We start from the raw sequence: 10104 nt of genomic DNA, 5'->3' as shown, positions 1-10104 counted from the left end.
GTCTAAAATACCAAAAAAAAGGATCAAAACTTGCAGTTCTGTTAGGGGCTGAAACGATAATTTTACTGGTAATCAGTCGCTATAATTCAGCATTCTAAATGGAGAAATGATAGTTTTAGGCCAGGGTATAGTAAAAAAAACCATAGTTATGGTTAGGACTGAATTACACAGGTTAAGGTTAGGTTTATTTGGGTCTGGGAAGGATAATGCCAAAAGTGGATTGTAATACTGGGTATTTCACTCGTGTCCCTGGTTAGGCTTATTAAGATGGTCAGGGAAGTAGTGCCATAAAGTGCAGACTCTCAGATCCAAACCGATTGGTTCCAAAGACTTTTTGAAAAATGATATAGGCTACTGGTAGCTATTATGGAAAGTAGAATTGTCGTAATTATGAGAAATCATATATTATAAAGCCAACGGCCATACCACGTTGAGTACACCGCTTCCCGTCCGATCAGCGAAGTTAAGCAACGTTGGGTCTGGTTAGTACTTGGATGGGTGACTGCCTGGGAACACCAGATGCTGTTGGCATAACGTTCTCCCTACGTGTCAAGTGGGGTTGGTGGAGGATTAGTGCCCCTCTCTGTAAAACAATTAACTCTAAGCCTTGGCCACCCCGTTTGGGATACATAGCGTCTGGCAATGAATGATGAATGAATGAATATATTACAAAAAAAAATAGCCTACAGTACCTATCCCTCTCTCCATCTATTGCCAGACGCCACAATCCCATAAAGGGTGGCACTTGACTTTGAGTTATTTGTTTTACGGGGAGGGGCACTAACCCTCCACCAATCCACTTGTTGACATGCAGGGAGCACGTATGGTTTGGTTATATGGTTACCACCCAGCGTTGTAAATGGTTTCTTGGCTTACAGCAAACCATTTGGCTTGTCACTCAATGTAAAGCCACCTGTAAAGGAAAGAAAAGCAATAAGAAGTGACAGGAAAGATGGGAGAAATAGGAAGAGAGGAGGGCAGGCACAGAAAAAAAATAACAAAGGCTAAGGAAGAAGTAGGCAGCACTACATCAAGTGAGTGGCTGATGGTCACCACCACCTAACACCAAGGATGAATTAATGTAGACATGAACATTAAATGCTGTGAAGTACTGTGCCTCTGAAGACTGATGATATCAACACCTTCCTAGTGCGCAAAATAGTATTCTGGAAAATGGAGGCTGTTGGAAATCAGATTTACTTGTATCATAAAAATTATTTATCATCATCATCATCATCATGCGGATCTTCTTTCCCACCCTAGGGCAGGGTGAGGAGTAGCAATGTGCAGACAGCCCAAATTTGCCCCATCTAATAGGCCACATTTCCATTCACTCATCATTCAAGCCCCAGGAATCCTGGCCCTGTCTGATACACAAAAAACATTAACCATGTTCTGTAGCTGCATATAAACATATCCAGTAGAGTCAGTCCGGACACTGTCACATTAAAAAAGGGTGCCAGATCCCTGATCATGCACTTCTCCTCACAATATTCATCCAGCCAGGTCAATCTCTTGTCAGTTCCCTAATCTCACCAACTTACAAACCTCTCTTTCTCACACACTCATCCACCATATCCCTCCACCTTCTCCTTGGCCTACCTCGCCTCCTCCCGCCTTCAAATTCACTCAGGTATACCTTTTTCACCAGTCTGTTGTTATTTATTCTCTCCACATGACCATACTGTCTTAGTACAGTACACTTTCTTCGATTCTAGTGTCCACAGATTTCCTCACTCCACATCTTTCGTGAACCACATTATTTCATATCCTATCCACCCTCTGTACTCCACATACATTCCTTAGCAGTCCCATCTCCACTGCTCTCACTCTTGACTTTTCATTTTCATGCCACACCATAGTCTCACATCCATATGTTAAAGTTGGCACTAACACTCCTTCATGTAAGCCTCATGCAGCTGCAACACTCAAGCCTCTGTTTCTTATCAAGGCCTACATTGCACCAGATACTTTCCTTCCTTGTGTCACTCTACTTTCCACTTCTTTTGCACATTTTCCTCTCTTCTCTGTCACTGTACCCAGGTATTTGAACCCTCTCACCAATTCCAGTCTCTTTCCATAATCATCACTTTACTCTTTTCTACATTTACTCTCAAGGCACAACGCTCACAGACATCAGCAAAATTCTGCACTAGTCTACCAAATTCTTGTCAAGTATTTGCAAATAGTACTGTATCATCTGCACACAACAAATTTGAGATATTCCATCCACCATCATTCATTACCAACGCCATCCCTCTCTCCAATTTTCGTGTTTTTCTCTCATCACCCCATCCATATATATATTGAACAACCATGGGGAGTTCACACAACCTTGTCGCACACCCACACTGATCATGAACCATTCACTTAGACGCCTATTTACCCTTACACATGCTTCACTACCATCATTAAAAGTCTTGATGGCATCTAGCAACGTACCATCCGTACAAAATGCTCTCAACTCTCTAACTCGAACTCTTCCCGCTCCTTCTGGCACCTTGCCAAAAACCTTTCTAACAACTTTACCTCATCATCCTTCCCTCCTCTTTTCTACTCTGATGTCTTCTACTGATAAAGCAGATCTCTTCGCTCAGACTTTCTCCTCCAACTCCACCTTAGACGATTCTGGTGCTGCTCCTCCCTCACTTCCCCCCCTCTGACTTCCTCATGGCTAACATTAAAATTTCTTCAGCTGATGTATTTTCTGCCATTGCTGGCCTCAGTACTAATAAGGCATATGGGCCTGATGGAGTCCCTCCTGTTGTTCTCAAGAACTGTGCTTCTGTGCTTACTCCCTGCCTAGGCAAACTCTTTCGCTTTTGTCTGTCAACTTGTACCTCTACTTCTTGCTGGAAGTTTGCTCTCATTCAGCCAGTCCCAAAGAAGGGTGACCATTCCCAACCCTCTAACTATCGTCCAATTGCTTTAACATCCTGTATCTCAAAAGTTTTCGAGTCAATTCTTAATAGAAAAATTTTAAAGCATCTTTCCTATCACAACCTTCTTTCTGATTGTCAGTATGGGTTCCGTCAGGGACGCTCCACAGGCGATCTTCTCACCTACCTTTCAGACTCCTGGTCATCCTCCTTTCGGGACTTTGGCGAAAGCTTTACCATTGCACTTGACATCTCAAAGGCTTTCGATCGAGTCTGGCACAAATTTTTAATTTCCAAACTGCCCTCTTACGGTTTCTATCCTTCTATCTGTGCCTTCGTCTCTAGCTTCCTTTCTGGTCGTTCTGTAGCCGCTGTTGTAGACGGCTATCGTTCTTCTCCTAAATCCATTAACAGTGGTGTTCCTCAGGGCTCTGTCCTATCACCAACTCTCTTCCTTTTATTCATCAGTGACCTTCTAAGCTGTACATCTAACCCTATCCACTCATACGCTGATGACTCCACCCTTCACCTTTCCATTCGATTCCCACAACGTCCATCTCAACAGTTACTTCAACAGGCAAGGGATGAGGCTATGGCACACCTAATGTCTGACTTAGCTCGTGTCTCTGACTGGGGTAAAAATAATATGGTTGTTTTTAATGCATCAAAGACTCAGTTTTTGCACCTATCAACCCGACAAAATCTTCCACAGGTATACCCACTTATGTTTAATAATACTCAACTTAATCCTGCATCATCGTTGAACATGCTTGGGGTTTCATTTGCTCGGGACTTGTCTTGGAAAGATCATATTACATCTCTTGTAAAATCTGCTTCCAAACGATTGGGTGTGCTAAGCCGACTCCGTTCCTTCTTTACCCCTGCACAATTGTTGACTCTGTACAGGGGTTTTATCCGCCCCTGTGTGGAGTACAACTCTCATGTATGGGGGGGCTCCCCACATACAGCTCTTCTCAATAGGGTGGAGTCAAAGGCTTTTCGTCTCATTAACTCTCCCCCTCTTACTGACTCCCTTCAACCTCTGTCTTTTCTCTGCAGTGTTGCATCTTTATCTCTTTTCTATCGCTACTTCAATGGTCATTGTTCCTCTGAACTGTCTGCATGCATTCCTCCACTTCTACGACGGGCGCGTAGCACCCGTCTAGCAGCAAACTCTCACCCCTTTTCTGTCCAACTTTCTAATGCAAGAGTTAACCGTTACTCCCAGTCCTTCATTTATGCAACAGGTCAACAATGGAACTGTCTCCCTCTGTCTGTATTTCCTGCTTCCTATGATCTCCAGTCTTTCAAACGCAGTGTGTCCAGGCATCTCAAAATGAATGGATCTTGAATTTGGCTCTCTCTTGTATTTTGTTTTTCTCTTGGAGGGAACAGTATTGCAGGCTCATTGCCTTTGGTTCCTTCTTCCTCACATAAAAAAAAAAAAATAAATAAAATAAACCATACTTGTGCAAGACCTTCCACAATCCTTCTCTGTCTACTTTGTTGCATACTTTTTCCAGATCCATGAATGCCAGAAACTCCTTATAGTCCTTCTCACAAGCCTTCTCCATTATCTGTCTTACTGCAAACATTTGATCCACACATCCTCTGCCACTCTTAAAGCCACCCTGTTCATCACTCACTAGGACTTCTGATATCTCTTTTACATTGTCTATAATAACTCTTCCATATACCCTCCCTGCCACACTCAAACTTATGCCACAATAATCCTTACATTCACTTTGCTCACCTTTATTTTTGTACAGGAGTACAGTCACAGCCTTTTTCCACTCTGCTGGCACAGCTTCACTCACCCATGCCTTCTTACATATCTCCAACAAGCACTTCATTCCACTCTCTCCACTACACATAATCATCTCTGCATACTCCTCGTCAACCTCATCAGTCTGTGTTCTTCAACTGTGCGAGTGTATGTTTCATGGCACTGTATTCCTTCTCTGCACACCCCCAAAACCAATCATGTTTACAGTGGCTCTGCTGTCTCTATTCCCATTCATCAGGCTTTCAAAAAATTCTTTCCATCTGGGCCTTACTTCATCCTCATGGGCTAGTAATATACCACTCACATCCTTCACACTTTAACATTTCTTTCTGCTATCACTTTTACATTTCTGCACTTCTTTGCAGAATAACTTCCTATTTTCAGAGAAGTTTGCATTCATTTTTCTTCCTAGATCATCATTTACCTCCTTCTTTTTCATCTTCATTAGTCTCTTTATGTTCTTCTTGCTCTCAATATATTCAGTTCTTATTACAATTGAACCCCTGTCCCATAATCACTCTAGCCACTTTTTCTTTTCCTCCACCGCTGTCTTAACCTCTTCATCCCGCTTATTTCTTATGAAAATCAATAACATAATCAACTGAACCACACTGGAGCCTACCAGAAAGCCACAGAGTTCATGTCCAAAACCAGTATAGGCATCATGTAAAAATATACCAAGCACTTTGTCAACTCATTCCTCAGCCTGCAACAAAATCATTAAAATTTCTAGGAAATGAATTTATGATATGCTTCCTCACTCTTTGCAATTGATTTTGCATCTGAGGAATTAAGACTGAAATGATGATGATGACCATCATCATGATCATGATGAGCCTCATGCAGTAGGGGGAGAGGGTTCTGATGATGATGCTGAACCTCATGCATCAGTGGGACAGAGGGTTGAAATGGTGATGATGATGATGATGTGGAGGAGGAGGAGGTGGAGGAGGAGGTGGAGGAGGTTGACAATGGTAATGATGATGAACAATATTTGTGGAAAAGAGGATTGGACTAATAATGATGATGTACAAAAGCCATGAAACCCCCACTTTATGAGTGTGAATATGAATGAAGCATTGCACTGTTTGTGAAGAGCATGGAGAATGAGAGACTGATTAGAAGAGTGTGGGTGAGTAAGGTAGAGGGAGGTGGTGGAGGGGGAGATTGAGGATGAGATTGAGGGATGGGATGGAGGGATATATGAGAGAGGGGGGCTTGAGGTGGAGGGAGGACAGCCTAATAGCGAAGGACTGTGATATGGCTGTGACTCGTTTTTGGCACCCCCATTATGAGATTAAGGCATCTGTTGATAGACAGATGGCCTTTTCACTGTGCATGGCATTTAATACTTCTCCAAAACTTTCCTTGTACTGTAGTTATGAAAATTTACATCTTCCCATATGTTAGGTAGAACTTAGGGTTGGGATGATGATGATAACGATAATGATGATGGTGTAAAAGTGCTTGGTAACCCCCATTGTATGAAATTTAATATGAATCAGTCATTATACAGTATTATTTTTTTCCTTTCCTCCATGACAGAGAGAGCTTGCTGGAGGAGTACAGGCTGGCAGTAGAGAGGCAGGCTGCACTACTGAAGCGTCAGCAGGTATGGGTGATTTGTTTTCATCTGATAGAACTAGGCCATCCTCAGAAATCAGATACTAAGTTATGGTTTCGTGGAATTCGGTGAGCCTGAGCCAGTTCTCAGATACTTCATCGTTTCATGGAAGTCGATGAGTATTACTTATGAGGTAGAAATGAGTGTCCTTGATTCCTTCCTAGTCAGATCAGCCCATCCATCTAATTTACATATGATGATCAGCTGAGGTGAAAATGAGGTTAGGGATCTTTTTCAGATTAGAGTAACCTTCTGTAGCACCACAGGCTTATACAGTATCCTAAGAACCGTATTATTAAAACTAAAAGTGCGGAGGTATAGACAGGCCTTTACTTTTAACAATTATTTCTGACGCATGTGATAAGGAAAGAATCTGTCCGGTCTTTCCATATCACTGTTAACCACATTCTGTAATACAGTAGCCACTGGATGCAGGCTAATCACATGAACTAAATACTGGTGTTCAATGAATGGTCATCAGAAATTAGGGGGTTTCCTTACACCTTTGCACACTTGATTTTAATTATACAGCCATAAGTGGATTTGGCTTTGGAGATTTCATTATACATTTTTTATAACTGTTGTTTTGCTGCTTACTCCTTGATATGATATTGGAGAATGGTGCCCTCGTATGGAAGAACCAGTACAACTGAGCACATCTACTGCTTGTTCATGCAGACATCTCTCATTGCCCTCCCTGTCCCCCAAAAGTAGGAGGATGAACTGCAGGAATGGGATATCTTCAGCCTAAAGCCTACTGGGCTTATTTACAGATGAGGCTGAGGCCACAACAACAGTTGTTTGGTTGTACTCTCATTGGCAGTGTAGTCTTTGTAATACTGTAGCTCTTCCATAGCTGTTTTATGCTGCATATTATGATTCAGTATCCTTTTGTATGTTATTGTTGTAAACTGTATCACTGTTAAAGTTATATGAATACCAGGGTGGAAAAAAAAAATCAAAAACCAAAAGCCATTTTTTGTTTTTGTTTTAAATAAACTCCCCCAAAACATTTTTTTTTTGTGTTAATGGTTTCTTTGGTTTTAATGTTTCTTTTTTAATTAATTGCATTCATTTTGCATTATACATACAGTATATATACAATATATATATATATATATATATATATAGAGAGAGAGAGAGAGAGAGAGAGAGAGAGAGAGATTGAGATGGTTTGGACATGTGGAGAGAATGGGGGATGATAATTGGGTGAGGAAGGTGAGAAGTGTTAATATTAGGGGTGGGGTTATGAGGGGTAGACCGAGAAAGACATGGGACGAGGTCATTAAGTGTGACCTCAGGGTTAAGGGACTGAACAGGGAGGCTGCAATGGATCGTGCAGCGTGGAAAGCCGCCATTAGGTGACCAAGGCCAATGCATGCAAGCATGTTGGAACCTTTAAAAATTAAAACTAAATGATATATATATACAGTCGGCGCAATGGAAGTCTGGACCCTCTAATTTGCACCATATATTTGGTAGGGTCCAAGAAATCTATCTATCTATCTATTGCCAGACGCCTCAATCCCGTTTGGGGTGGCCACAAACAAATCGCCTCCAAGTCGCCCTGTCCCCCGCCATTTCACCACCCTGCTCCCAACTCACACCCCCCTCTCTCATATACCTCTCCACCCCATCCCTCCATCTCATCCTCGGTCTCCCCCTCCCTCTTCCACCCTCCACCTCACTCACATACACTCTCTTCGTCAGTCTTTCACCCTCCATCCTCTCCACATGGCCAAACCACCTCAGTGTGTTCCTCACAACGCTCCCTATCACATCCACATCAACACCACAACGCTCCTTTATATCCTCATTCGTCAGCCTGTCTCTCCACGTGACTCCACAAGCTCCTCTTAAATAACTCATTTCCACTGCTCTCACTCTTGACTTGTGTCCTTCCAACAACGTCCAAGCTTCACTTCCGTACGTTAGAGTTGGTATCACAATACTGTCATGTAGTAACTTTTTTACTTCCATGCTCACTTCCCTGTTTCTTATCACTGCTTTCAAGGAATATTGTAGGAAAATTCCTATAGTTGGTGGATTTTTTCTGGTGGCTTCTAGCAACTTTATAGGCTTACCACCACATGCTGTGAGATTATTAGCTACTCTCAGTGCCTGCCTGACTTTGGATGGGAAAGCACTTCAGATTTTCTTGTCCTGCCTGACCCTTGTTAATTTCAAAGCTCTCGTTTTCACACCCTCCTCTGCCCTAGTGAATCATTGGAGATGGGTCCCAAGCCATTAACTGATGTAGAAAAAGCCCGAATTTTAACTATGAGAGAGGAAAATGTAAAAGTTAAGGATATTTGTATTCGAACTGGGCGAGGAAAATCTACCGTTATGGCACTCCTCGCTGCTGCCCGCCACCTGCCAGAAAACACAATTCCCCAACATAAAGACAGGCTAGGACCTAAAAGGAAGACATCACCAACTACAGACAGGTTACTGAAGCAAGCTGTGATAAAAGACCCACGTTTGACTGCTAGACAATTGAAAGATATGTACCCAGAATTCCTGAAAGATGTATCTGAAGAACCATACAGCATTGACTTCAGAAAGACTTCAAGATCCCCAGCCATACTGCTGCACTGAAGCCTCTCTTTAACTTTTACATTTTCCTCTTTCATAGTTAAAATTCGGGCTTTTCCTACATCAGTTAGTGGCTTGGGACCCATCTCCAATGATTCACTAAGGCAAAGGAGGGCGTGAAAACGAGAGCTTTGAAATTAACAAGGGCCAGGCAGGACAAGAAAATCTGACGTGCTCTCCCACCCAAAGTCAGGCAGGCACTGAGCTAATAATCTCACAGCATGTGGTGGTAAGCCTGTAAAGTTGCTAGAAGCCACCAGAAAAAAATCCACCAACTACAGGAATTTTCCTACAATATTTCTTGGACCCTACCAAATATATGGTGCGAATTAGAGGGTCCAGACTTCCATTGCGCCGACTGTATATATATATATATATATATATATATATATATATATATATATATATATGTACACCCAACCCTCTGCTATTGCGAGTAATTGGTACCCTAGGCGACCCGCCATAGCCAAAATCGCGATAGCCATACTTAAGAACTAATGGGAAAAATTCTAATTGGTTCCCTGACCTCCAACTTGACCCCAACCTTACCCTATTTTCACATCTCCTTCACTAAAATACCTGGGATTACAAACCAATGCTGCAAAATAACAACAGTACAGTACATAAAGGTTATAAATAAAACAGAATTAACTGTAATAAGCCATTTTACTTAACGTTTTTGGAGAGGATGAGGGGGCTTGGGTGGGTTGAAGGGGTTCCGAGGCTGGGGTGGAGTATTACTGGCCACCCCTCCGACGTTCTATCTCGTCTAGGAATTGATCAGCTTCATCAGGAGTCTGGAAGGGACCCTCAAAACCTTCAAAGTCGTCAGCTCCATTATCAGAATCCACCTGAGGCTCACGGGATGGTCCTGGCTGTGGGTTGGGCTGAGCCTCGTTGCGACGGCATAGGAAGTCTGTTATCTGGCGTTGTTGTAGATTGTTGATATGGGCATGGTATTGTTGGTGGTAACCTTCCAGTGCCTTCATAATCGCCGAAGAATTTGCCTCACTGTTGGCGCTAACATCTTGCTCGATGAGATGACGTAGCCTTACACCCAAGTCGATGATTTCCTTTATGTTGGCTATGCTGACTCCCACACGACTCCCAGCATCACCACCGATGTTCTCCTCACCACTCTCACTCCTGTCCTCCTCTGCCACATTCTCCTCCTCTAGGATGTCGGCTGCAGTAACAGGGGGTGGCTGAATCATGTCGCG

The 10104-nt window shown here is 42.7% G+C and overlaps 1 non-coding gene across 1 annotated transcript; it reads left to right on the top strand.

The window, feature by feature from the left end:
* Window positions 1-412: 412 nt before the first annotated feature.
* On the top strand, window positions 413-531 carry LOC145417082 (5S ribosomal RNA). The gene has a single exon (XR_013900408.1). It is a non-coding gene; the product is annotated as a 5S ribosomal RNA (ribosomal RNA).
* The last annotated feature ends 9573 nt before the right edge of the window (window positions 532-10104 follow it).

This window comes from Coenobita brevimanus, chromosome 108 (genome assembly GCF_032717465.1).
Source record: "Coenobita brevimanus isolate Jiangsu-jjx chromosome 108, ASM3271746v2, whole genome shotgun sequence".
Lineage (NCBI taxonomy): Eukaryota > Metazoa > Arthropoda > Malacostraca > Decapoda > Coenobitidae > Coenobita > Coenobita brevimanus.
This window is presented reverse-complemented; position numbering and strand designations above follow the sequence as displayed.